Raw genomic sequence first — 25,259 nt, 5'->3', positions numbered from 1 at the left:
CGGTGTAGTGAAGGGGATAAAGATGAAAGGTGATGAAAAAAATAAGGAAGGCAACCAACAGAGAATCTACTGGTACTACTGAAAGGAATGGGAAACCATGGGCCACCCAGTAATATCCTGAAAAATAAATCACGAACTTCAGTCACTACCTGGTATTCCATGTGGATGATACAATCCACGATTTGGGTGAATGACATAAATTTTACATTCCATTTGGATGGTTGGCATAAGACAGACTTATCTCTATGAAACCAAATATGGAAATCTTCATGAAATTTGGATAGGATTTGAACAATCTGTAAGGTCTCTTCCAGTAAAAATTAACTTTTAGATCGTGTAATGATTGGTCTGAAATGTTTAGTAGTAATATTCTTGAACAAGGACCGTTTCTCAGTTGGGCTCTGTCTCATAGTAAAAATACACTTTAAATTATCATTCTGTTCCTATTTCTCCATACTCAAACATGCTATAGGTAATGTGCCTGTATTAAAAGCTCAAATACTGAGAAGTCTCTATGACTTAAGTATTACACCATGCTTTATATACTTCCATGTTTTGAGACTAAAATCACAGAATGTGGCAGAAGGGAGTTTAGATATGATCTGGTCCAATTTCTTTATTTACATCTTTTAAAACTGAGACTCACTGAGGTCACATGACTTGGCTGACCTCAGTTGATAGTTGCTGAGCTTGAACTAGAACCCAGATCTCTAGTTGTCTATAAAAGTCTCTTTCCATTAAATCCCACCTCATTATTATTTGCCATTCACCTTCTAGTCAGAGTTTAAAAACCTTTTATTTCTTAATCTACACCCCATGTCAAAATACTAATCCAAACTACACCAAGTTGAGATGAATTATCTCCTACATATTGTTTGCTTCAGTAAAGGGTAATGGCCGCAGTGAGGCAACTTAAATGTGTTCTTGCAAAGAGAGGTGCACTTCCCAGAACTGCTCTTTCCTTACCTCTGCTTCCCTAGCACTGGTTTTGATGATAACAACCTCCTTCTGCCTTGGATCTCTCCAGTCAGCTCTGCACACTACAGCCCAAACACCAGGAGGTCAGCGCCATCTCTTGTAGAAGATGCTCCCATGGCTTTCTGGCTCTCAGGATTAAGACACAACACTGGCTGGGTGCGGTGGCTCACATTTGTAATCCCAGCACTTTAGGGGGCTGAGGCAGGTGATTCGTCTGAGCTCAAGAGTTCCAGATCAGCCTGGGAAACACGGTGAAACACTGTCTCTACTAAAAATACAAAAATTAGCCGGGCGTAGTAGCGCACGCCTGTAATCCCAGCTACTCAGGAGGCTGAGGCAGGAGAATTGCCTGAACCTGGGTAGTGGAGGTTGCAGTGAGCCGAGATCACACCATTGCACTCCATCCTGGGAAACAGAGCAGGACTCCATTTCCAAAAAACAAATAAATAAAATAAAATAAAGGAAAAAAAAAAAGACACAACACTATACAAAGACTGCAAGCTCTATCTTTCACTTACTTCTGTGCTTCTACATGTCCCTTGCTGTCCCCCACCCCCGACCCCGTTGTAGATCCTTCTTTCATTTATTTAATGTGCTATTCTCCCTCTTGTACAAATTGTACAAATTCCCAAATACATAGGGAATTTGTACATCTTTCTTTCCCCTCTTCACCTTCAGATATCAACTCAAGGATCACATCTTATTTTCCCCTGACCTCCTTGACAATACAATAATCCTCTTATTGTAAGAACTTATAGAACCAGGTACCTTTCATCCTAGTAGCATTTGTCACAACATCAATTTTATATTTGTTGGGATGATTACTTTGATTATTTGATAAATATCCATCTTCTTCACTAGATTCTAAGTTCCTGGAGGGCAGGGATCACATCTGATCTTATTCATCATTGTGTCCCAAGTGACATGCAATAAATATTAGTTGACTAAAAAAGTAAATAATCAGGTTTAATTATTTCCTTCCTTATTTATTTAAAATTCAGTTTCCTCTTACTCCTGCTACCTCATGTTACCTGCCATTCCCCAAATTCAATATGACTCCTATGTATGAAATATTCTTTTCCGCATTTTCCACCTAATAAACTTTTACTCATTATTCAAGATCAAAAATAAGTACCTTCCCAGAAAGAATTAATCTTTCCTGCTTCAGTGGGTTAGAAGTTTGTTTTATCTATTATAATGCTTTTCTCATTATAACTATTCAATTAGAATCCTTTCTTATCATGCAGCAAATATGTATGAACCCCTATGCTGCTTGAGGCACAGTCTCTGACATGGTGCAGCTTACACTGTCATGGAGGTAAACAGAAATTCTACAAACATGCAAGCAACTAACTACAATTCTAATAAAAGCAACAACAGCAAAGTACAAGTTGCCATGAGGGCTTAAACCTGGAAACATCTACTTGATATGAGTTACTAAAACTGACAAACATCTCTGTATCCATATTTGCATCTTTTGTACCTAGCTAGTGTGTCACCTAATATGAATGCTTAACACATGTTGTGGACTACCCCCCAAGAAATGAATGAATAAGTAATAAATTTCAAAGAACTAGTATCTTGTTTGTTTTGTTAGATATTTTGGTTAACATAATATAATACTACCAGTTATTATGGATAACCTCCAATTTATTTAAAGTTCTGATGACCTTTATTTGCCAACTTTAACAAGGCCTGGGTTAAAAATAAGAGCTGGATTTCCTGGAACTAGGTAGAGAATAATTTGTACATATATAAAACTCTCTAGTAATTATTGTTGCCCAACAATGGACAGTGCTACCTCCAAAAACTACCAGGCCCACTGCCTGGCAGTGTTCATGTAGACCCAGGTGATCACCCGTCAGGTATACACAGGAGAAACTCCTAGTCTGTGGAGGTTGACAAGATGGCCCTCAAGTGCCTTCTGTCACTGTGATTTTATGGTTCTGTGAGATTTCTGTGTGAATACTACTCATTTACATCTTCGACTGGACTGATGAGGAATAGGAAAAAGTTGACTGTGGTAAATTTCTTAAGTTTAAAATGTTATACAAGTGAATTTTCCATTTCTCAGCTTTCATGTCTGGTGAGGGCCTCTTCAATATGATGGCATTTCCACCAATTAAAATAATAAAGAAAAGTAAAAGAGAAGAACGTATCAAAGTTAGTGAGTCCATTTTCTTTCTTCAAAATGTAAGCTTATACCTGTCAACAATGATCTCTTCTCTTTCTAAATAATAGAATGTATTTCCATGTGAAGCCTCAAAGGAATAATCCTATAATAATGGAAATACATGCTGGACAGTAACTGGGATGGGAAAATCATGTGAGGGGAAAGGTGAGAGTCTTTCCTGGTATATTCTAATCACAATACACAGGTGGCCATGTGCTATGGTCTGAATGCTTGCATCCCATCAGAACTCCTATGTTGAAATCCTGCTTCCCAAGCTGATGGTATTAAGAGGTGGGACCTTTTGGGGGTGATTAGGTCATGAGAGCAGGGCCCTCATGAATGGGATTAGTGTCTACAGAACAGGCCCCAGAGAGCGGCCTGTGTCCTTGACACAGCAAGAAGACACCACCTCTAAGGAAGAGGCCCTCACCAGACACTAAATCTGCCAGCACCTTGATCTTGAACTTCCCATCCTCCAGAACTGTGAGAAATAAATTTCTGCTCCTTATAAGTTACCTAGTCTAAGATATCCTGTAGTAATAGCCTCAAAGGACTAAGATACCATACCTTCAGCCTCAAAGCAAACCGCTTCCAAAATTTACCTTGGGACACTCGGCATAGCATCAACTGGAGGTCCCGTTTTTTCTTTCTCTGACTACTCATACTCAAAACACTGTGTTCTAGATTCAAGCATGAAAAACGAGTTTCTAACAAATCAATGATATTATGGAATTAATTTAAAAATTGAACTTTGTCACAATCGATTGTATGCTTGATTTTTTTCTATTCATTATTAAATATTATTTCTATTCATTATTAGACAGAAAAGGGAAGAGGCTCCCTGAACTATAGACACCACCATCTCCATATTCCTTGGGAATAATGTTTTCCATCCATCCTTGTCATTAGAGAGGATCATTAAACAGCATTTTTTAACCATCCATCTGTGTATGGCACTTTATAAATATTCCTTCCCTCACCCCTGCCCCCTCGCTCAACCTACCATGTGTCTCTGTTGTGTAAAACACTGGAAAGCTACAACAATAATAAATAATTAATGGTAAAAAAGGCAGATGGGCAAGATGACCTACTAGCATCTATGAATCTTAGGATGTTAAATTTACTGCTAGAAATACAATTCAGCAAAATTTGATAAGAAAATATCAAAGCATTTGGTGAGGAACATGAACTCATCAATTTCCATCAACATTTTCTAAAATAAAAATGTAAAAATTAGGGACCACAGATGGACCAACTGAAGCCCTGAGTTCACGTGACTTGTACCAGATGATGCAGTCTTGAAATAAACAATGAGAAAAACAGTGTGTAAAAATCATAATAATTATGGTTGCAACAGTATATAACAGAGAATGTTACTATGGACAAAGGGAGAAAATATTCAAAAATAAACGAAGGCTATTATTCTCACTGAAAGGAGTAGTGTGGTTAAGGGTTGTAAAATTATGGATTCTATTTTACTTTAAAAAATTCTTCTTTAATATTGTTATGTGTTTTTTCATTTTTTTTTTCTTCAAGGAAAGAACTAGTTTTTCTGGATTTAGAGATGGTGATATTTAAAGCACTGTTTTTCATCTTTGCAAGCTGCATGTAGTCAGGATTATAATAAAAGAACATGTCGGTGTAAAATAAGCTATTGTGATGGATTCACAAATTTACAATTTGGATTTTATTTCAGCTTAAGATCAAAATGCCCATAAGTAAAATTTACATTTCCTAGAAGGTAGGGATATTCTTAGAGTTGTATCTGAAGGAGAGCCAAAGTTATGATCTCATTTGCTTTGTGAATTTTGTTAATGATTATCACTTTCATCACCTACCAAATATTGAGTGATTATTATATGTAGCCACTGTGCTTATCGCAGTTAATTCACATGGTGAGAATTCTCATTATTTCTCATCCCTCCTTGGGGTGGGTATTATTATCTCTTATTTACAGGTAAAGAAACTGAGGCTCAGAAAGGTAAGTCTCTTGCTCACAACACAACTAGGAGGTGCAGCCTCCAGAATTCTAACCCAGCATTATCTTAATCCAAAGACCATGTTCTTGACCTTTATAAGACACTGGGAATTTTCTTTGAATTGAAGGATTCTGGATGCCTATAATAAATGAGCAAAAATATGGGATCAATATTGAGCAATCCTAATAGCATGATACCGAAGGTGAGAGTGAACCACAAATAATTCCTGTAATATTTTGTCTACCCCTTGGCCTGAATGACATGTATAACATTTACTATCACATTACAATTCTCTTATGGATAGAGATGGTAGAATTGGCAACTGTTTTGACAGCTCTGAATTTTTAAAACTAAACTAAGTTTTAGTATGTGACTTTCAGAAGTAATGCTAATTGTCTTAGTATTCAAGATTTATGGTCAAAATAGATGCCTACCAATACTTTTTAAATGCTGAAAATACAAAATGTATAGTAGTTGGAAGGGGTTCACTCTAACTGGGTGAAAAACACTGGTAGATTTAAACAATCTTCCCAGGGCCTTTCAGCATCAGGGCCAGTAGCTAAAGCTCCTGCTTCTGAATCCAGTTCTTTGTATTAGACTTTGCTACCGCAGAGCACCAAAAATAAATACACAATTTAAACAGTGGAAGAAAAAAATGTGAAGCAAGAGTAATCTGACTATCTCATACCCAGTGAAACCTATAAATACTGGCGAGTTGAACCTATTATTAATGATTCCGGGCTACAACATAAGTCTATAATTTCTATTATTCCAATAATGGTCAGAATGGAAAAAGACCATAAAATATAAATAAGAATACTGATTTAGATCCATTATTCCTCTCTCATTCCATCTCCTCCTTCCAAAACAATGTTACTTGACTGTCACTAAATACTGAGCATGGGGGATGATGCAAAATTGGGTAAAGTAGCCCTTTGCTCTCAAGAAACCCACAGGATCACTGCAAAGAATATTACAGGAACTTTTGGTTTTGTGTTCTAGCATGTGTTTTGTAGGCCCAGATAACATTACGGACTTGAATATGTATTTAACTTGCACCTAGTTGAAACTCTCTCCCTGATTTAAACATATTGCTGTAAAAGAAGAGAAGCTAATATAAAGTACCAGCAAATGACAAGGATATTTTAATTCATGGGGCTTTGTGGAATATAGTATGCACTTATGGATTCAATAGCCTTAGCCACCACTTGTAATTTTAAAAACTCTTTGAGGTTTTATTAATTTGTTAACTCATTCAACAAATATTTATTGAGCATCTGCTACCCATCAAACACTGTATTTCAAATGTTATAAAATGCCTGCAATAAAATAGGTCCCCAGATTAAAAAAAAAAGATAAAAACGATGACCATAACGTTCTACTTTAGCTTTATATAGATGTTTACAAATTGTGTTTATTATTCTGGAAACTATTTGGCTGGGCTCGAATGAAACCAGAAGCCAAGTTTAAGAAGTAGCTTCTTAATAGCTTCTAAGCTTTCTATGTGCACTCTTTCCATAAAGCCTAATGAAAATGCTCTCCTTAGATTTAGAAAAAAAAAAAGTAGGATTCCAAATTTAAAATGACATTTATCTCAAAAGTAACTTAATATTTAATGATAGCCTGATTAATAATCACGATTTTATGAACTGGGAACATTTAGCATGAAAGCCCTGAGGCACATTTGTTCTAAGCTATTCAGACTAGGGATAAAGGAGTAAAGATAGACTCTTTCTTTGAAAATGTTACTTTATTATGATATTTCAGATTTTTGCCTTCTAAACACCACACTGTTATTCTGGTATTTCCTCACTGGAAAGTTATTTATTTGTGGAAAGCAGGGCAAAGAACTCAAGAGTCAGACAAATGGGCAATTTCAAAGGATTAAATGCAACTACCATGTTATCTAGGTGAAAACTGGGAAAAACCAAGAGCAATGCCTTATTTTAAATTCTTCATATATTGATATTGAAATTATTATATCTGATCAATATCCAAAATGTACTAATCAGCAAGCCAAGATCTATCATCATTTCTGAGATTTTGTTGTTGTTGTTGTTAATGATTTGAACTGTTTTTTGGTCTGTGTGTGTTTTTTCTTTTTTAATTTCTTTGCTGTTAAGGATCTGAACTGATAAAACAGCTTTTGGAAATAAGCACAAAGGAAAAGAAATCAATATGCAAAAGAAAAGGAACTTGTTAAAGGACACAGTGTTGTATCTGTGTCATCTTAGACATTAAAAAAGGAAACAGTAAGAAAGAGAGAAGAGGGGAGGGTACAAAAAAAATCCTGCCTGGGAAAAGTGGATGTGAGACAGTCATATGACATAGATACTTATAGAGGAAGTGTTCTACATGTGTACAGTACTTCACATTTTGTACAGCCTGCCTAAAGATAGAAATGCCCTCAATAAAGATCAGTGCCAGTGGACAGAAATACGAGATAGTTCATTCAAATCACTTCAATAGGATGTACCTAGGAGATACACATCAAAGTCAAACTGGCACTGGGCACCAGAGATTGCTTACATGTTTATATGGTAAACTGGAGGCCAACACTGGTTGTAAATGAATATGTCTAAAATTTAAACCATACTGCTTTTGAAACTGTTTCTTAAGGTAGTTCATGCTAATAATAGTCTAGACCTATATACTATGTAGCATGGTAGCCACTAGTCACATGTGGCTATTTCAACATAAATAAATTTAAAATTCAACTTCTCAGTCTCTCAAGTTATATTTCAAATATTTGATAGCTCATGTGGCTAGTGACTACTGTATTGGAGAGTACAAATATAGAACATTTCCATCATCACATCAAGTTCTATTGGGAAGCACTGGTCTAGACAACTTTCCTTTAAAGTTATGAGGCTGAGTTCTGTTCTTAAATAAGAAATAAGTTCTGTTCTTAATAAGAATGACAGAAAAAATTCTGTTGGAAGCACCATGTTTTGCCTTGACTGTGTTTCTACCACCCTCTACTTCTACTTCTATTCCCAGCAGTGGTATACCTGGGCCTCCACTTACAAACTCTATTTCCTCTTGGATTTTAGGACCATCTTGGTCCTTGTCAAGAAGAATGTAAAGAGTTCATGAATGTAAATAGTGCACGGTCATGGTTTGGTGCTTCATGATCAGGCAGACTTGCTCTGGTTCTATCCTGCCCTACGTTGAACAGCAATTCTTGGGAACTGGGCTCCCGGTTCCATTTTATGACCTAGAACTTGACATGGGCCCCAGCTCCATCCATTCCTTCACTCATTTATTCAACAAACACATAATAAGCATCTGCTATGTGCATGGAGTTGTGAGAGGTGCTGTGGATAAAGAAATGCATGAAAGGGGCAATCCCTGCCTTCACTGAGTTTATATTCTTGCAAAAGATGCTGATATTAGTGCAAGAAAGCTGATACTAAATGAGTAAATGCCTGAAAATTTAAAGTTAGATTTGGGGTAAGTGCCATAAGGAATCAGGGTGCTAGAAGACAGCATGATGAGACACCTTCCGTGCTCTGGGAGCCAAGAAGACTTCTTTGAGCAAGTGATTTTTGACCTGAGTTCAGAGACATGAGTAAGAATGTATTAGGTGAAAGTGGGAAGAGAGAGCATCCCAAGTAACTATGCATGACGGCCTCTAGCAAGAAAGCTCAGGACACTTAAGATGAATTAAAATAAAGCCAGAAATTGTAACACAAAACAAGGGATGAGTGGTGCCTGAGATAGTGCTGGCAGACAGGGGCCAGACTGACCAGAGCCCATCATGTACAACAGCCTTCTACAAGTGATGCTTTGGGAAATGAAGAAGGAATATGGTGGCCCCTAAGTTGAAGGTTTAGGACCTTATCCTAAGAAAAGTGGGAAATCATTTAAGGGTTTTAGGTAAATGAGTAACACAATCAGATTTGCTTTTTGTAAAAAAAAAAAAAAAAAAAAAGGGGGGGGGGCAAAATTAATTACTTGAGAGGACAAGATAAAAACCTAAGAGTCCAGATAGTAAGCTACAGTGAAACTTCAGGAAAGTGGGATTGGTGCTTTGGTGATGGCATAAGAAATGGTCCTGTCCATTGTGCCTGAATCCCCTCATTAATAAAGTGAACATCACCCTGTTTACCTGAGAATGGAGCTGTCTTAACTGTGTAGGTACCTGCTAGCTACTTAAAAGAGGCTTCTTCCTAAACTCTACGTCCCTTTCAGCAGTAGCATTCTGAGCCTATGGGGCTGGACCATTCTAACCCTTCCTGTCTCTGTCAGGCCTGCCTGTCTGAATCTCCAAATATCACCTGTTCCCAGATACTGCTTACCATATTCGGCCAGGACATTCCCTAGGAAGAAAGTCTAACTTCCTGTCTACTGGGACTGCCATCTGTCATTTGGTCTATTCTCTCCAGATGCCATTTTCCCATACCTGGCTGATCTCCTTGTAGGACTGGCTTTTCCTGACTGTTAGAAAATAGGAGTGGGAAGTGTAAAAAGAACCACATAGCTTAAGACCTGGAGTCTGCAAAAAATAACTAAGTGACCAGAAGCAGAGTACAGAATTTATCTCTGGGAAATAATGACAGCATAATGTCTCAACTTCCCCAATTCTGCACACCACAGCCTGCATGCTGCTACTCCCCACCCCTTTCAAAATGTCCACAACACAAAGAATTATCAATTGTTTGGAACTGGGGCAAACTCACTACAATTAGCACTGCCAGGGATCTAGGGGTTCTATGTTTGTTTTCAGGCAGACCATAAGCCTCGCAAGGGTAAGGACTAAGTTTGTATAACCTCATGACCTAGCGGAGTACTTTACACCTGAAAAGTGTTTAATAAATATTAGCCGAATGTGCACTTGTAAAAAGCTGGCTACAATTTCCAGCCAGTTAGAGTATAAGAAGCAGTAAGTCCTCCTAGGGAAAGAATTGCTTTCTTATTTCAGAAAAAAACATAATGGGCTATTTGGCTATTATTGGCAAGTGCCCTTGGGCAAGTCAGAGGCAAACAAGAGTTAAACAGTTCAGCATAATGAACTACCTCTGTCTTTTGGAATCATCCATTGTCACCTTGAGAAAGGATAGTGGGAAAATTCTGGATGAAGGGATGGGAGGAAGTGTCCAGAAGAAGAGAGAGATCTAGAAAACGGTTGGTGAAGTGTCCAGAAAATGGCTGGTACCGGGGTCCCAGTGAGATACGGACCAGTGAGAAAACTCCTGTGATGAGAAATGGCAAATGCATTTTTAGGAGCAGTGACATCTAACATTTAATTAGAATTAGTTTCTTGTCTATGCTATAATTACCATCCTTTATCCCAATGCACTCAGCCAGAGTCTTTTATATATGAGAACACTATAATACTGATTGATGCTTTAGAGAAGGAAGAGAGATGTGTCCCAGAAGAAGACATCCCAGAGGTCTGAGAGGAGCCTTTCAGGAGTGTGGTAAAGGATGTGCCACAACATGGATTAACCAGTGAGTGCATGCAATTCAAACACTTTTCCCCCCTCATTTATTTTGAAGAAATATGACGACAGCAGGGATGGCTAGTTGTCTATTTAAATTTATAGTTCACCTTATAGAATTGCCACTGAGAAGTTCCTGTTGAGCCAAATATTACATTTCACAGCCCCCACTCCCAGCCCCCTCATCTAGGCATCTAGATAGAGGGGTATCTGACTAGTTTTCATCAGTGGAATGTAACCAGAAGTGTTGTTGTCACACCTGAGTCAAGATGTTTAAGAACTGGTGATGCCTTTTCTGTGCTCTCGCACTCTTCATTTGATTGTTATGTGAATAAGAAATATACTTTTGTTATGCCAAATCGCTAACATTCTGGTGTTTGTTACAGAATGAGCTAGCATTATCCTAATATTGATACCTTGAGGTTAGGCGGGTGGGAGTGCTGCCTTTACAAAAATCTAATTATGTGGCATTGCCCCAAGCAAGGAAAGGGATATAGAAGACAAGATGCCTGGACCCTGCCATACTCTGGCACAACTGTGCGAACTTAGAAGGCAGGTCTATAACTTCAGAAAAAAAGATTGCAAACAGCCAAAATGTTACTGTGTGGTGTGGTGATTGCTCCTCACTGCCTGTAGCAAAGTATTACAAAACAATTGATTGAAACAGAAAACCTCATAAAGCTGCAACAGCCCACTGCTTTAGGGAGGATAAGGGTGAGAAATAACAATGAAAAAGGCTTTGAGTAACAGAAGTCCGTTATAGCCTCCCAGTTCGACAAAGTGACTCAGCCTTGCAGTAAATCTCTCATTAATGAAGTGACCTAACCACCCAAGCCTATTTTTGAGATGACCCCAACATAACCACTTATGGGTGGATAAGACATGAACAAAGGAATGAAACAGCTTCAAAAATTATGAATAGGAAAGAACTTTCACTGTAGCTAGTAGTATAACTGACAGAAAGCAAATACATAAGTAACCTATGAAAATTCTGAGGAAATTGTATTGTCAAAGAAATTAAGAGCCAGGCCTAACAAAAAAGAAAAAAGAAAAAAAAAATTCTATGACTTTAAAACCACCTCCAGGCATCTAGGCTTGGATTGGGAAGAAGGAGGCCTATAAAGCCCTGTAAGTTCCAGGAAGAGTATACTTCCCAATACTCATTTTGCATGTGGCCATGGAGAATAATGGATAATGAAGAACTTCCCAGAAGGTGGCCTGGACTACATAGAACAAAGAACAAAGAATTTCTTCCAAGATAGTAAACAAGGGTCTAAAGAAGGAATGTGCCCTGTTGCCAGGACAGGGGGCCTTTTAACAATATCCAGTAGGATTTCTTCCATGTTATGAGTCAATGACTGATCTATGTCTCCCATTCTTCACTTTTCCAAATGGAAATTTTAAATGCAATGATTCCAAACTTCATCCATCATTATACAAGCACACCTCAGAGATATTACAGGTTTAGTTCCAGATCACTGCAATAAAGCAAATACCTCAATAAGGCAAGTTACAGAAATATTTGGTTTCCCAGTGCATGTAAAGGTAATGTTTATAAAATACTGTAGTATTTTATATTATTTCTATTAAAAATGTTCACACCTTAATTAAAACACTCTATTGGGGAAAAAATGCTAACAATCCTCTGAGCCTTCAGGGAGTTGTATCTTTTTGCTAATGGAGGGTCTTGCTTTAATGTTTATGGCCGCTGACTGATCTCAGTGGTAGCTGCTGACGATTTGGGTGGCTGTGGCAATTTCTTAAAATAAGACAACAATGTAGTTTGCCACAGTTGTGTCTTCCTTTCACAAAAGATTTCTCAGTAGCATGCAATGCTACTTGACAGCATTTTAGCCACACTAGCACTTTGTTCAAATTCGAGTTAATCCTCTCAAATCTTGCTTCTGTTTTATCAGCTAAGTTTGTGTAATATTCCAAATCCTTTGTTGTGATTTCAACAATGTTCACAGTGTCTTCAACCAAGAGTAGATTCCATTTGAAGAAACCACTTTCTTTGCTCATCCATAAGAAGCAACTCCTTCTCTGCTCAAGTTTATGAGGTCACAGCAATTCATGTATATCTTCTGACTCCACTTCTAATTCTACTTCTCTCCACCACATGTGCAGTTATTTTCTTCACCGAAGTCTTAAATCCCTCAAAGTCATCCATGGGGGTTAGAATCAACTTCTGCCAAATTCCTGTTAATGCTGATATTTTGACTTCCTCCCATCAATCACAAATGTTCTTAATGGCATCTAGAATTGTGAATCCTTTCCAGAAGGTTTTCAACTAACTTTGTCCAGATCTATCAGAGGAATCACTATGTATGGCAGGTATAGCCTTATAAAATGTATTTCTGAAATAATAGGTTTGAAAGTCAAAATTATTCCGTGATCCATGAGCTGCAGAGTGGATATTGTGTTAGCAGGCATGAAAACATTAATCTCCATGTGCATCTCCCTTAGAGCTCCTGGGTGATGGGAAACATTGTCAAAAAGCAGTAATATTTTGAAAAGAATTTTTTTTCTAAGTAGTAGGTTCCAATGGTGGGTTTAAAATATCAGTAAACCATGCTGTAAACAAATGCACTGTCATTCAGGTTTCATTGTTCCATTTCTAGAACACAGGCAGAGGAAATTTAGCATCATTCTTAAGGGCCCTAGGATTCTCAGAATAGAAAGTAAGCAATGAATTCAACTTAAGGTCATCAGCTACATCATCATCTCTTGGTAGGGACCAAGAGAGTAAACCTGTCCTTTGAAGCTTTAAAGCCAGGCTTCTCCTCTCTAGCTATGGAAAGGCCTAAATGGCATCACCTTTCAACAGAAGCCTGTTTCATCTCCATTAAAAATCTGTTGTGGATAACATAGTGAGACCCTGTCTTTTTTTAATTAAAGAAATTTTTAATAAAAAAATTATCCAGGTGTTGTGGTGCATGCCTGTAGTCCCAAGTACTTGGAAGGCTGAAGGGGGAGGATCCCATGATCCCAGGAGTTCAAGGTTGCAGTGAGTTGTTATGCCACTGCACTCTAGACTGGGTGACAGAGTGAGACCCTGTCTCTAAAGAAATTTTAAAAATCTATTGTTAATTTTAGCCACCTTCATCAATGATCTTAGCTAAATCTTTTGGATAACTTGCTGCAGCTTCCGTGTCTAACACTTGTTTCTTCACCTTGCACTTTGTTTTTCTTTGTTGTTTGTTTGTTTGTTTTGACACAGAGTCTTGCTCTGCCACCCAAGCTGGAGTGCAGTGGCACAATCTTGGCTCACTGCAAACTCCACCTCCCAGGTTCAAGCAATTCTCTGCCTCAGCCTCCCAATTAGCTAGGATTACAGGTGCCTGCCACCACACCTGGCTATTTTTTTTTTTTGTATTTTTTTAGTAGACACGGGGTTTCACCAAGTTGGACGGGCTAGTCTTGAACTCCTGACCTCATGATCCACCCGTCTTGGCTTCCCAAAATGCTGGGATTACAGGCATGAGCCACCGAGGCTGGCCCACCTTGCACTTTTATATTATGGAGATGGCCTAGTTTTTTTAAACCTATGAACCAACCTCTCCTAGCTTCGAACTTTTCTTCGGTAGCTTCCTCACTTCTCTCAGTCTTCATGGAATTGAAGATAGTTAAGGTCTTGTTCTGGATTGGGCTTTGGTTGAGGGAATGTTGTGGCTGATTTGATCTATCCAGACCACTAAAACTTTCTCCGTATCAGCAATCAGACTCTTTTTCCTTTATTATCATTCATGTATTCATTGGAGTAACACTTTTAATTTCCTTCAATTACTTTTCCTTTGCATTCACAACTTGGCTAACTGGAACAAGAGGACTAACTCTCAGCCTATCTTGGCTTTCAACATGCCTTCCTCACTAAGCTTAATCCTTTCTAGCTTTTGATTTAAAGTGACAGACATGTGATTCTTCCTTTCACTTGGATACTTAAAGGTCATTGTAAGGTTATTAATTGGCCTATTTTCAATATTGTTGTGTCGCAGGCAACCGGGAGGCCCAAGGAGACGGAGAAAGTTGTGGGAATAGCCAGTCAGGGGAGCAGTTGGAACTCACACATTTATCCATTAAGTTTACCATCTTATATGGGCACAGCTCGTGGTGCCCCAAATATCACTGATCATGGATCACCATATCCTATATAACAATAACATTTGAAATATTGGGAGAATTACCAAAATGTGACACAGAGACAGGAAGTGAGCACACTGTTGGAAAAATGGTGCTGACAGACTTGCCTGATGCGGGGTTGCCACAAACCTTCAATTTGTGAAAATCACAGCATCTGTTAAGCACAGTAAAACAAAGCACTATAAAAATGAGGTATGCCTGTATATTGGAGACCGATAACTTGCCTTTTAGTACAGAAGTTTCTAGACAATGAGGGGCCATATCCAGACTGAATGGTGGTGGGCATCAGCCATAGAACCTGGACTTTGAGATGGATACAGTGACTAGGTGAGATTCAGGTTGTTTTCTGGGGCTAAGGTTTTCTTACCTGTAGCCAGAGAGCAGAATATAGTAGAAATTTCTATTTAGCAAAATCTATGCTTCCCTTTCCATGATACAGAAATACGACTGGAAAGTGGCCTCCCACCCAGAGGTTGCATACTCCAGCCCTCTTTGTATACAGACAGAGCAATGTGACTGTCTCACCAACAGAATGTGAATGGAAGCCAGGTGTGTCACTACTTGGGTGTGCCTTCTCTATGTTCATTTTCTTCCACAATGTCAGGGGAATGCAGAGAACTTCATGTTTCTAGTATCATGAGCAAGATTTGGGTCCCCAAATCACTGCACTGAATGCACACATTGGACTCTCATATAAGGAAAAAATAAATGTCCATTCTATTAACCACTGAAATATGGAAGTTTAGTACAGAAGTTCAAGCTACCTAAACTAATACAATCACCCTTGAAAAGCAAAAAAGGAAGCTAATGCCTATTATTATTATCTGTATTGAGAGGTGAAAGACTTGGAGACCCTTAGATTGCAAGTGTTTACCATCAGGAATTCAAACCTTCCTCCCCTTCTTCACCATCCCTGTCTAAAGCAATTCTTAGACATTATCTTAGTTGTATTCTTTGAAAGGCTCCTAACTAGTCTCCAAAGTATCAATCTTTTCTCCTGTTAAAGTTCAGCCTATTCACATTAGCTCAGAGATTGTCACCAAAAATAAAGTGAACTATACCACTTTTTAAAAAATTTTTGTTGACCGCCTCCCCCAACTCCACCAACAACCCGTCTTTCAGGATAAAATCCAAATTATGTAGGATGGCATAAACACCTTTCCCACCTAATCCCCAACCTTCTTCAGCTTCGTCTCCCATCACTTCCCTACAACTGCCAATGCTGAGCTTCAGTCAACAGTCAAGCCCCTTTTATGACATTGCTTTGCAAATGCTGTTCCCTCTGCCTAGAATGCTCTCCATCCAACTCCTTTTCCACCTGGGGAATGCTTACTCATCTTTTAAAAATGAACTTAGATGTCACTTCATCTGTGAAGTCCTGTCTGACTATCCCACATAGAAAATGAAACTCTTCACAGTGATAACTAAATTATCAAATTGTGCCCACTAATGGGATGTCCCTAATGTTTAGCAATCTACATAGTTTGATTTTGTTGCTATTTATTTTGTATTTAGCCGCTAAACTTACCTTCATACTAAAAACAGAGAGAGCTTTGCTTTTACAAAATAGCCACCCACACAGTAGAATTGGATTGGCTTTTTTCAATGGGAGAATATAGTCATAATCAGTGCTGCTGAATGAGATGAACATAATCCTTTTGAGTGAGTTTCCTAAAGTTGTCAAGTGTTTGAAGGGCAAGGCCCAAGAATGCAGGAAATCCTGCTTCCTCCATAACTTTTACACATCTCACCAGACACCTATGTAAATGAAAAACTTGCTTGCCTTTATCTGTGACTAGACCTTAGCCCTATCGTTCATAGCACGTTTTTACAGAGGAATTTTCTAGGAATGATAGAAGAGGCTATCACCAGATTTGCTCACCATTTTGGGAAGTTATGTCACCAGCTATCATGCTGCTCCTGTTAACTGATTCACTAATCCAGTACACCCACATCTGTTTGCAATTACTGCTGTCACACTCAATGAATATATTTATTTTGCTCTTATTTCAAAATGCCAAATATACAAAAGTGTCACCAATATTCAATTGAATATTATCATCTTATCCAAATTTATCTTCTACTCTTATCTGAACTTATCTTCTTATCCAAACTTATGCATTTTAAGTAGCAGTCATTTGATTATTTTAGTACATCTTTTAGTGTAGTTATATCTGAGCATACACATATTGATAAGTCTACTACTTTATCTTAAGCTGCTTTCTTCTTATTTACTCTTACAGATAGGGAATTTATATTGATTTTTAAATGTTATATGTGTAAATATGATTTATTATCTATAAATATTATTTCAGGAAAGTAAAGGGGATATTACAAAGTATTGTTTATAGAAAGGGGGTACTGGATCTGACTGAGTAGAGTGTTGTGGCTCTAAATATATTTAGAAACTCAAAACGACTGTATTTTGTTACTGTTGGGATGCTTCTGTCATACAACTACTCCACTGAATTGCCATCCCACTCTATCAATAGCATTTATAATATTTGGTTGTGATTTATTTCTCTACAAGTGTAGGCTGTGAGTGCATGGTGTCTTATGCATATTTATGTCTCTAATAACTGGCTTAGGACTTAGCACACAGAAGCTCAGTAGACACCCTTAGGATGAACTACCAAATAAGAACCCCAAAGGGATATGAAGTCCCTGGATTTCATGGTAGAACTCGGAATCAATTATTCAGTACTTTGCCCCTATCGGTCTTATATTGCTTACTTCATTCTGCCTAACGTCAGTTACTTGTGTACAAATACCCTCTCCATTTTCTCTCCTCCTTGTGGACCTAGGCAGTACTGCATTCACCTCTGTATCTCAAATGAGTCTCACACAAAGGAAGCCAATAAACATGTAAATCAAATGATTCTCCAGGAGCATTGCTATACATAATGGCTGTGGTTTTTTTTTAGTACTAACAGTACTGTACTTCAGGTGTATTAGTTATTAAAAGGGCTTTAGTGGATTGGTCTGAGGACCTAAACATCATTTAAAGTACTATTTTTATAAGGAAATGTATATAAGTTCTAAAATACCCAAACTTTTAAAATGAAATTTTATGTAATAAGCCAATTGTAGGTTCAAGGTTGGCTATACAATGTGATTGAATATACAAGACCTAATATTTGTGTGAAAAATTAAAATGTCAATCATGAGGATATATCTAAATATTTGATTCTATGGCTTCCTGCAGGCAATATTTAATCATTTTAGCTTTGAAATTTAATCTGGATGACATTGTTCACATAAACGGAAGTTGTAGCTATTTAGAAAAAACTTTTCTTCAAATATATAAACTTTTCTTGATGAAAATCTCTATGTTTTCATAATTTTATCATAGTAACTCTGCACTTAATAAAATAAATGCATTCTAAAGACTATACTAGTATGTAAATCTGTTAAGTAACTATATTTTAATTTCCATTGAAATATTTGCGTTATGTTTTATAGGGAAAAAAATGGGGACATGAGTAAAAAATTATATTTCAAAACTAATAATTAAAAAAATAATTCTAAGAGTAACTAAGTTAAACATATTTGTAATACTATGTTCAAAATAATTCACAAACTTGTTTTAAAAAACCTGAAAATGAAAATAAACTGACCAGTCAGATCGTCTGTATCAGCCAGCCTCATTTTCTGTGGTCACTGTAAAGCTAGTAGTTTCTAATGTGTTAGCATTCTGATAAAATCCCACCTACATTATAAAAATCTAAACTACATTCTTATTTCAAATTAATGTCAAAAATATGGGGGTTGTCTCTTACTTTTGGCCTTTTTCAAGCATCCCCCTATAGTAATAACCAGGGCATCCTTTGGTGAGTGAGAAGATACAGTTCCAAATAAATCTAGGAACTGCAAGCATTTTTTTCTTGTTCTGCCTGGGCTCGTTCTTAACACTTCTCAATATCATAGTGGTTAAGTGAAGCCAGAGCACCAAGGTTCAAGCTTGACTTTACCATTTATTTCCTGTATGACTTTAGACAAGTTAAGAAAAGTCTCTAAACATTAGTTTTCACATCTATATAATAAAGGGCATTTCTGACAGCTACCCCATAGGGTGGTTGTGAGAATGAAAACAATACTTGCAAAGTGCTTAAAACAGTATGTGCCTTAAGTAAGTGCTATAAATAATAATAACAATAACTTTATTTTATATATGTCAATAAAATAGTATTACTTGTAATCATAATACTCTAATTTAAATTTAAAATTAAATATTTTAATAATATTATTATTACTATTACTGTTTTCTAACAATTGCCAAATGCATAGTTTGTGAAAATTTTCATGATCCTCTTCATGGATTTGTCTTAATTAATTTGCTAAGTATTAAGTGCATTTCTGTATAAAAAAGATCTTTCATTTTGAACTATAACTGATTTTTCAATTAGTTTTTCCAGTTTTATTTTTTCCTTAAAAAATTCTTGAGGGGAGGGCCTAGCTTCTATATTTTTTGCATTTGTTACATTCTATTCAAGCACTCTTCTCCTTATACCTATATATATATATATACACACACATATTTAGCAAGTAATAAATGAATTAATGAGTCAATGAGTGGCTATGGGACATCAAATCAGATAGCAAAGATAGTTACAATTCAACCTATAGGAACAGGCACTTTTTAAGATAAAATAAAAGGGTTTGGCTTACACAGGTCAAGGGATTACTGGTCTCACACACATGGCTTTCTGCCTCACAACCCGTACTTGCAGTTAAGAGTTGGTGGGAATACATATTTAAGAAGCACAAGGAGGAAATAAGCAATGAAACAGAATGTCCTACAGATCTAGGCTATAAAGATACTTGTAGAATGTGACTAAAAAATCTAATGCTGCTCTGCTCTATAAACTTTATTCTATCACTTGGGGAGTAACAAAGTCATAAACTCTAGCCTTAAAAAAACAAAAAAACAGGCCGGGCGCGGTGGCTCAAGCCTGTAATCCCAGCACTTTGGAAGGCCGAGACAGGCGGATCACGAGGTCAGGAGATCGAGACCATCCTGGCTAACACGGTGAAACCCCGTCTCTACTAAAAATTACAAAAAACTAGCCGGGCGAGGTGGCGGGCGCCTGTAGTCCCAGCTACTCGGGAGGCTGAGGCCAGAGAATGGCGTGAACCCGGGAGGCGGAGCTTGCAGTGAGCTGAGATCCGTCCACTGCACTCCAGCCTGGGCGACAGAGCGAGACTCCGTCTCAGAACAAAACAAAAAACAAAACAAAACAAAAAACACTGGGCTAAAAAGGAAATCACATATAATGCCTTTGTACTGTCCACTTGTCTGAAGCTTCTGCGAAAATAATAGGAATCATGATTTTATGTAAAAATCTGAAGAATATAAACAAATATCAAAAAATTACATTTTGAAATAAGTAGAATATCTTACCCTCATATATTTTCCTTAAAATATGTGTGAGATTTCCTATCAACTTTAAGAATCTTCCTTTGGAATTAGTCTTTAAGAGATAGTAAGTTTTAAAGGAACTAATTAGTTCTTTATGAAGAAAAAAATGGATTAGGGCAGAATGAAATGTATCTTACAGATTTCCTAGATTTGGGTCTACTTTCATAATACGTTATACACTATACTGATCTCTCTACCATATAAGAATGCCAGATACGCATTCAAGAAAAAATATTTTTCAACGTTTAATGAAGGTGCTCTGCAGACTTGCACATTTGTAGACATGCAGGCAGGTATACAAAACACCTGGACAGACACACTCTTAAGTTGAGAAACGTGACCAAAACCATATCCTGCCATTTCGTTATTCTAGCAATCTCACTTTTATTATCATACTGAAAATTAAAAAGGCAGGAAGTTGCCCTATTGCCTAAACAATGAAGTTTTAAAAGCCAAACAGAAAGGAATGGATAAAGTAATAATTTCTACTAACCCCTCTGAATATTCAGTAAATATGTATGCTTGGAAAATTGAACTGTTGGATTTGGAGAACAGTGAAATGCAAAATAGTTTAACTGATGCAGGGATTGATTCTATTTGGAAAAACAGGAGAAAAAGAAAAGAAAGGCAATAGAAAAGAAAGATGTGAGATGAGAACTCTCAAAGTGGCAGGCAGAGAGTGATTTTCTGGAGTCGATACGTGTGGGTTTGTGTATGAGGGAGATGTGAGAACACTAACATGGAGAGGGAAAGATGAAGGTTAAAGGAGGAAGAAAACAAACAGAACTGCCAAGTGATTCACTCTTTTCTCCAAAAGTCTGAATGGTGCCAGAAAAGGAAGAAGGGTACATTAGACAGAATTCTATTTGTGATAAACAATTGTTCTAAACCTGAAGGCAAGAGGGAGGGGATTATGGTATTTACTTTGTGAAGCATATTAACTCTTCTAGGTGATGAGGATACTTTTCCTTCAGTGGGGAAGAAAGTTATTTCTACGTTGGACCTTCAGTATTTTCAGAGTCCATGCAATCACACAAGTAAGCACTTTATCCATGCCCTTACATTAAAAACACCACCTCAAACAGCAATTAAATGTGCATACACATTTGTAATGTGTCAAATTACTAAACTGAGTTAATTTAAGAACAAAGAACTCTCTAGCCTAGATGTCTAGTCTAGATGGGTTTTACTCATGTATTACAAGTTAAGCTTTGGACAACTTTATATGTATTCACACACACACACACATACACGCCCCTAAAGAGTGAAATAGATAAAACAAAACTGTATTTTCTTTATATACAACTTAAGAATGTTACCCTCTTTTATAAACTCTTTCCTGTAAGTTATTCAGCACTGACAGGTAAGACAAGATTTTTGACCGAAATCTCTCTCTCTCTCGTACAATGAAGTGTAATATATTGATTGCTGTTTATTGGTAAATAAACCAAGAGACCTCCGTCCCACACTATACTACACATTTAACGACAACAATAAAATGCTTACTCTTCCTTTCCCTCGGTTTCAAAAAACCAGATTTCCAACAAAATAAAAAAAAAATTAGTGCAAAAATGAAAATGTGATACGATACTTAAAATCTTGACATTATTGCACAACTTGATTAGAAGGAATGTGGAACCTGCGTGGAATTAACCCAGTGTATGTGCATACTAATTTTTTTCAATGTAATCTTGTATGCATTATTACTTATTGTTGAAACACATGTGCAGTCATAAATGTTGCATAAATGGCATGTTTGTGCATATTGCACACTGACAGTTTTTATGAATGAATACACATAAATGCTCACAACTCGAGAAAATGGATGGCGGCATACTATTTTGAAGAGGATCATTAAGCATCAGGAGCAAATGATGAGGCAAATGGTCGATGTCTTTTGGTGCTATTCAGGGCAAACGTATTCCCAAGTCCCCTAGCAGAGTGTGTTGGCAACAGCCATGAAGCGCTTTCCTTAGAGACCCGTTCTCCCCCTCAGGAACCGTGCTACAGAACGGAGACCGCGCACCGCTTGAAGAATAAAATGCATGCATGTCTCTGTGTTCTGAGGATCGTTCATACATCAGAGGCATCACACTCCCTAAATCCAGTCCCACAAGTGTGTGCATGTGAGTGTGGCATTTACCAACAAATAGACGGAAGGCAACAAGAGCTCGGCTCCTAGAAATAACATCCCCATCCCTTCCCAGTCAGGCTGCTTGGAAGCTTTTCAGGGGCTAACACTTGAGCGCCTTCCCCACCAGGAAGGAGCCTTACATTAAAAACCCTCTCAGGGCTAAGTCAGCTTTGTGTGTAAGTCCACTGGGCGCCATATGGCAGTTTCCAATTCCACTCAAGTGTGGCTAGGCTGCCGCGATGATTCATTCTTAAAGGAAGACCCCTTCGGGGAGCAGCAATGCCCCCGCCACTTACCTAGCTCCCACAGACCCCGCTCAGCAGGCGGCATAGGCTCGGGCACCACAAAGGGCTGTGGGATTCCCCGCTCCCTCCAGGGAGCCTCTCCCCGCGACGATCCCCTTCGCCAGTGATCTGTCGCTGGAAATCCCCCTCCCCTCCACAGAGGAGGGTCTCCCCGGCTGGCTGGAGCTCCTGGCGTGCTTTCCCCCTGTCTTTACATCCCTGACTCTGGTTCACAGTCTCTAGCAGGAAGGTTCAGAGGAGAGGCGGCGGGAGGAAGCTAAGGCATCCTTTAAAAGAACAATAATCTTCATCGATCTTCACCCCCTTCCCCACGCGGGGTCCCCATCCCCCTGCCGCCGCCACCGCCACCCAGACGAGAGAGGGCTGGAACAGAAGAGGAAAAATCGAGCGGGGCTGAGCTCGCCGCGCGGAAGGAGCTGGAAAGCGAGCCGCGCCAGCCCGGGAGTTGCCGCTCGCTGGGGCTGCCCGAGGCGCAGCGGCGGCGGCGGCCGCGAGGGCGGAGGGCGGAGGGCGGAGGGCGGAGGGCGGTGGGTGCTTGGTGGGTGTGTGTCTGTGGCGGAGCAGGGTAGAGGCTGCGCGCGGGAGGCTAGGCGGGGCGCTCTGGGGCGCCGCTCCCCCGCCCAGCAGCTCGCCGGCCCGGCGCGCACACACGGCTGCGGCCACCCCAGCCTCCCGCTCCGCCTCCTCCCGCGCTCCGCGCACCCGCGGGCTGGAGCGGCCGCCGCCTTCTCTTCCTCTTCCTCCTCCCCCTCCTTCTCCTCGGCGCTCGCGGCTCTCAAGGTGGGCGGCGGGGCGGGATGGCGGGGCTGCGCTAGCCGGCGGGGCACCTCTGGGGACGCCGGGGCTAGGCCTCGCGGCGCCGAAGCTGTGCGCTCGGCTGGGGACAACGCTCTGGTGCCCAGGGCGCGGCTGGGGCGCGGGCGGGCGCCGCCCACACTTCGGCGAGGTGCTTCCCTCAGCTCCCGCGCGCCCGCTGCTCCTGCTGCCCCGGGCCTGGCTCCACACCCACCTGCTTCGCTCTGCAGCTCCCAGCCGGCTGCGCTGGGCTAGAGGGACGCAGCCCCCGCGGCTGCAGCGCACCCGGGGCCGGGAAAGCCCCGGGACGCCCGGCCGCGACGCACTCCTGCGGCTTCGCAGGATTCCCTCGGCCCTTCTGCTTCCAACTGCAGGGCTGTCCTCCCGCCCGCCCACAGCACTACCCTGACCCTGGACTGACTGCTCGACCCCAGGGAACTGGGGCGAAGACAGATGGCTCCTGAGTGATGGTGTCAGGATTATTTTCCTAGAGAAAGAGCTGCGGAGATAACTAGGAGCGCAGATAAGATCTGCCTTTCCTCGGGACACCTCCAGCCCCGCTCGCTCGGGGGCCGTCCCTAGCCCCGAGTGACCCCGCTTTCCTGGGTTTGAGGGTAAAGCCGGGTCCGTGGCAGCCTTAACTCTTGCTTCTCATGGGGGCGCTCTTCATACTCTGCTTTCTTTCCTTTGCCAATCTACTTACCAGCTGGAAAACTATGCCAAGTTCCTCCTTGGCGAGGCCGCCAGGTGGACACTCAGACCCGTACCCACTTCCAGGGCGCGGTAAAGACAATGAACTTGAGTAATAACACTGAACCTTACATATTCTTGACCCCAGTGCTCCTTCACAGTCGCGAAATAGAGACCGCCGGCACAGTTACAGGGGCTTTCAGGAAAACAAAGTAGCTTAAAACACCTTTTAGAAACGAACGCAGGCCATGACAATCTATTTAAAGCTGGGACTCGTAAGTTTCTATAGACCAAGAAAGATGCTGTTGAAGAAGGTCCAAGTACACTGTTTTAAATATACTCCATGTCATCCTTGCCTTAGTTTTAGCCCTGATAAGCCCTGAAATGCGCTATCCTCTGATTCTCTGCACCTTGACTTCCCACCTCCCTAGGGAGGTGGCCTTACTTTGTACTGAGGGTTTTTGGTTTGGGGGTGGGTTTTTGTTTTGCTTTGCTTTGCTTCTTGTTGTTGTTTTGAGGTGTCAGATGTTGGGCGGGATATTTAGCATGGAGATTGGCCCTTCTGATGCTGTCGCCCTCCAGCAAGAAACGGCCCTGCCCTTTGCTCTTCTTGGGGCTTCTCAATTATGAACACTAGGAAGAGGTCACCCAGATTCCCAAACTCTTATCCCCAACTCTGGCCCAGTCCCAAGCTCCAGCTCCACATTTCCAGGGACCTGCAGGCAGTCCATTCCCTCCCACCCAGCCTTTCCACCCTCCCACACAGTTTAAATAATTTCTGCCAATTGCTTTTCCCCTCGCAAAACCCTAACCTTATCATTTCCCTACTCGCAAATACTCCCTGGTTTCCCATTTCCTACCAAACAACGTCTGTGCACCTCTGTGCCATTGCATGCGAGTATCTGGGATACTCTTCTCCAGGTCTTACGTCCAAATCATTACAGTCCTGGAAGAGTCACTTCAAACTCTGCCTCTTCCATGACTTCTCCCTTTTGGTGTCCATTGCACAATGTCCCAGCAATCTTTTTAAGACATATATCACCTTCCACTTCCTATACCATGTATTTACTGTGTACATTTCTTAACATTTTAAATTCTAGGGTCCCCCAGAAACAATTCCATGTCCCTTTATTGTTTGCATTCTTTACGTCTAACCCAAAGCCATACATCTGAGATATACGTATTCATCTAACAAAGATTTA

The 25,259-nt window shown here is 39.8% G+C and overlaps 1 protein-coding gene across 1 annotated transcript in view; it reads right to left on the bottom strand.

Annotated features, from left to right (window-relative positions):
- Nucleotides 1-23,457, bottom strand: part of KCNB2 (potassium voltage-gated channel subfamily B member 2) — a 411,442-nt gene extending 387,985 nt beyond the window's left edge. Inside the window, exon 1 of the mRNA XM_001083422.4 lies at nt 22,564-23,457. The gene's annotated coding sequence lies outside the window, so the exon portion shown is untranslated. The remainder of the gene's footprint in view (nt 1-22,563) is intronic.
- Nucleotides 23,458-25,259: the final 1,802 nt, after the last annotated feature.

Source organism: Macaca mulatta, chromosome 8, assembly GCF_049350105.2.
Source record: "Macaca mulatta isolate MMU2019108-1 chromosome 8, T2T-MMU8v2.0, whole genome shotgun sequence".
NCBI classification, from domain to species: domain Eukaryota; kingdom Metazoa; phylum Chordata; class Mammalia; order Primates; family Cercopithecidae; genus Macaca; species Macaca mulatta.
The sequence above is the reverse complement of the archived record's forward strand: the minus strand, read 5'-3'. Positions and strand labels throughout refer to the sequence as shown.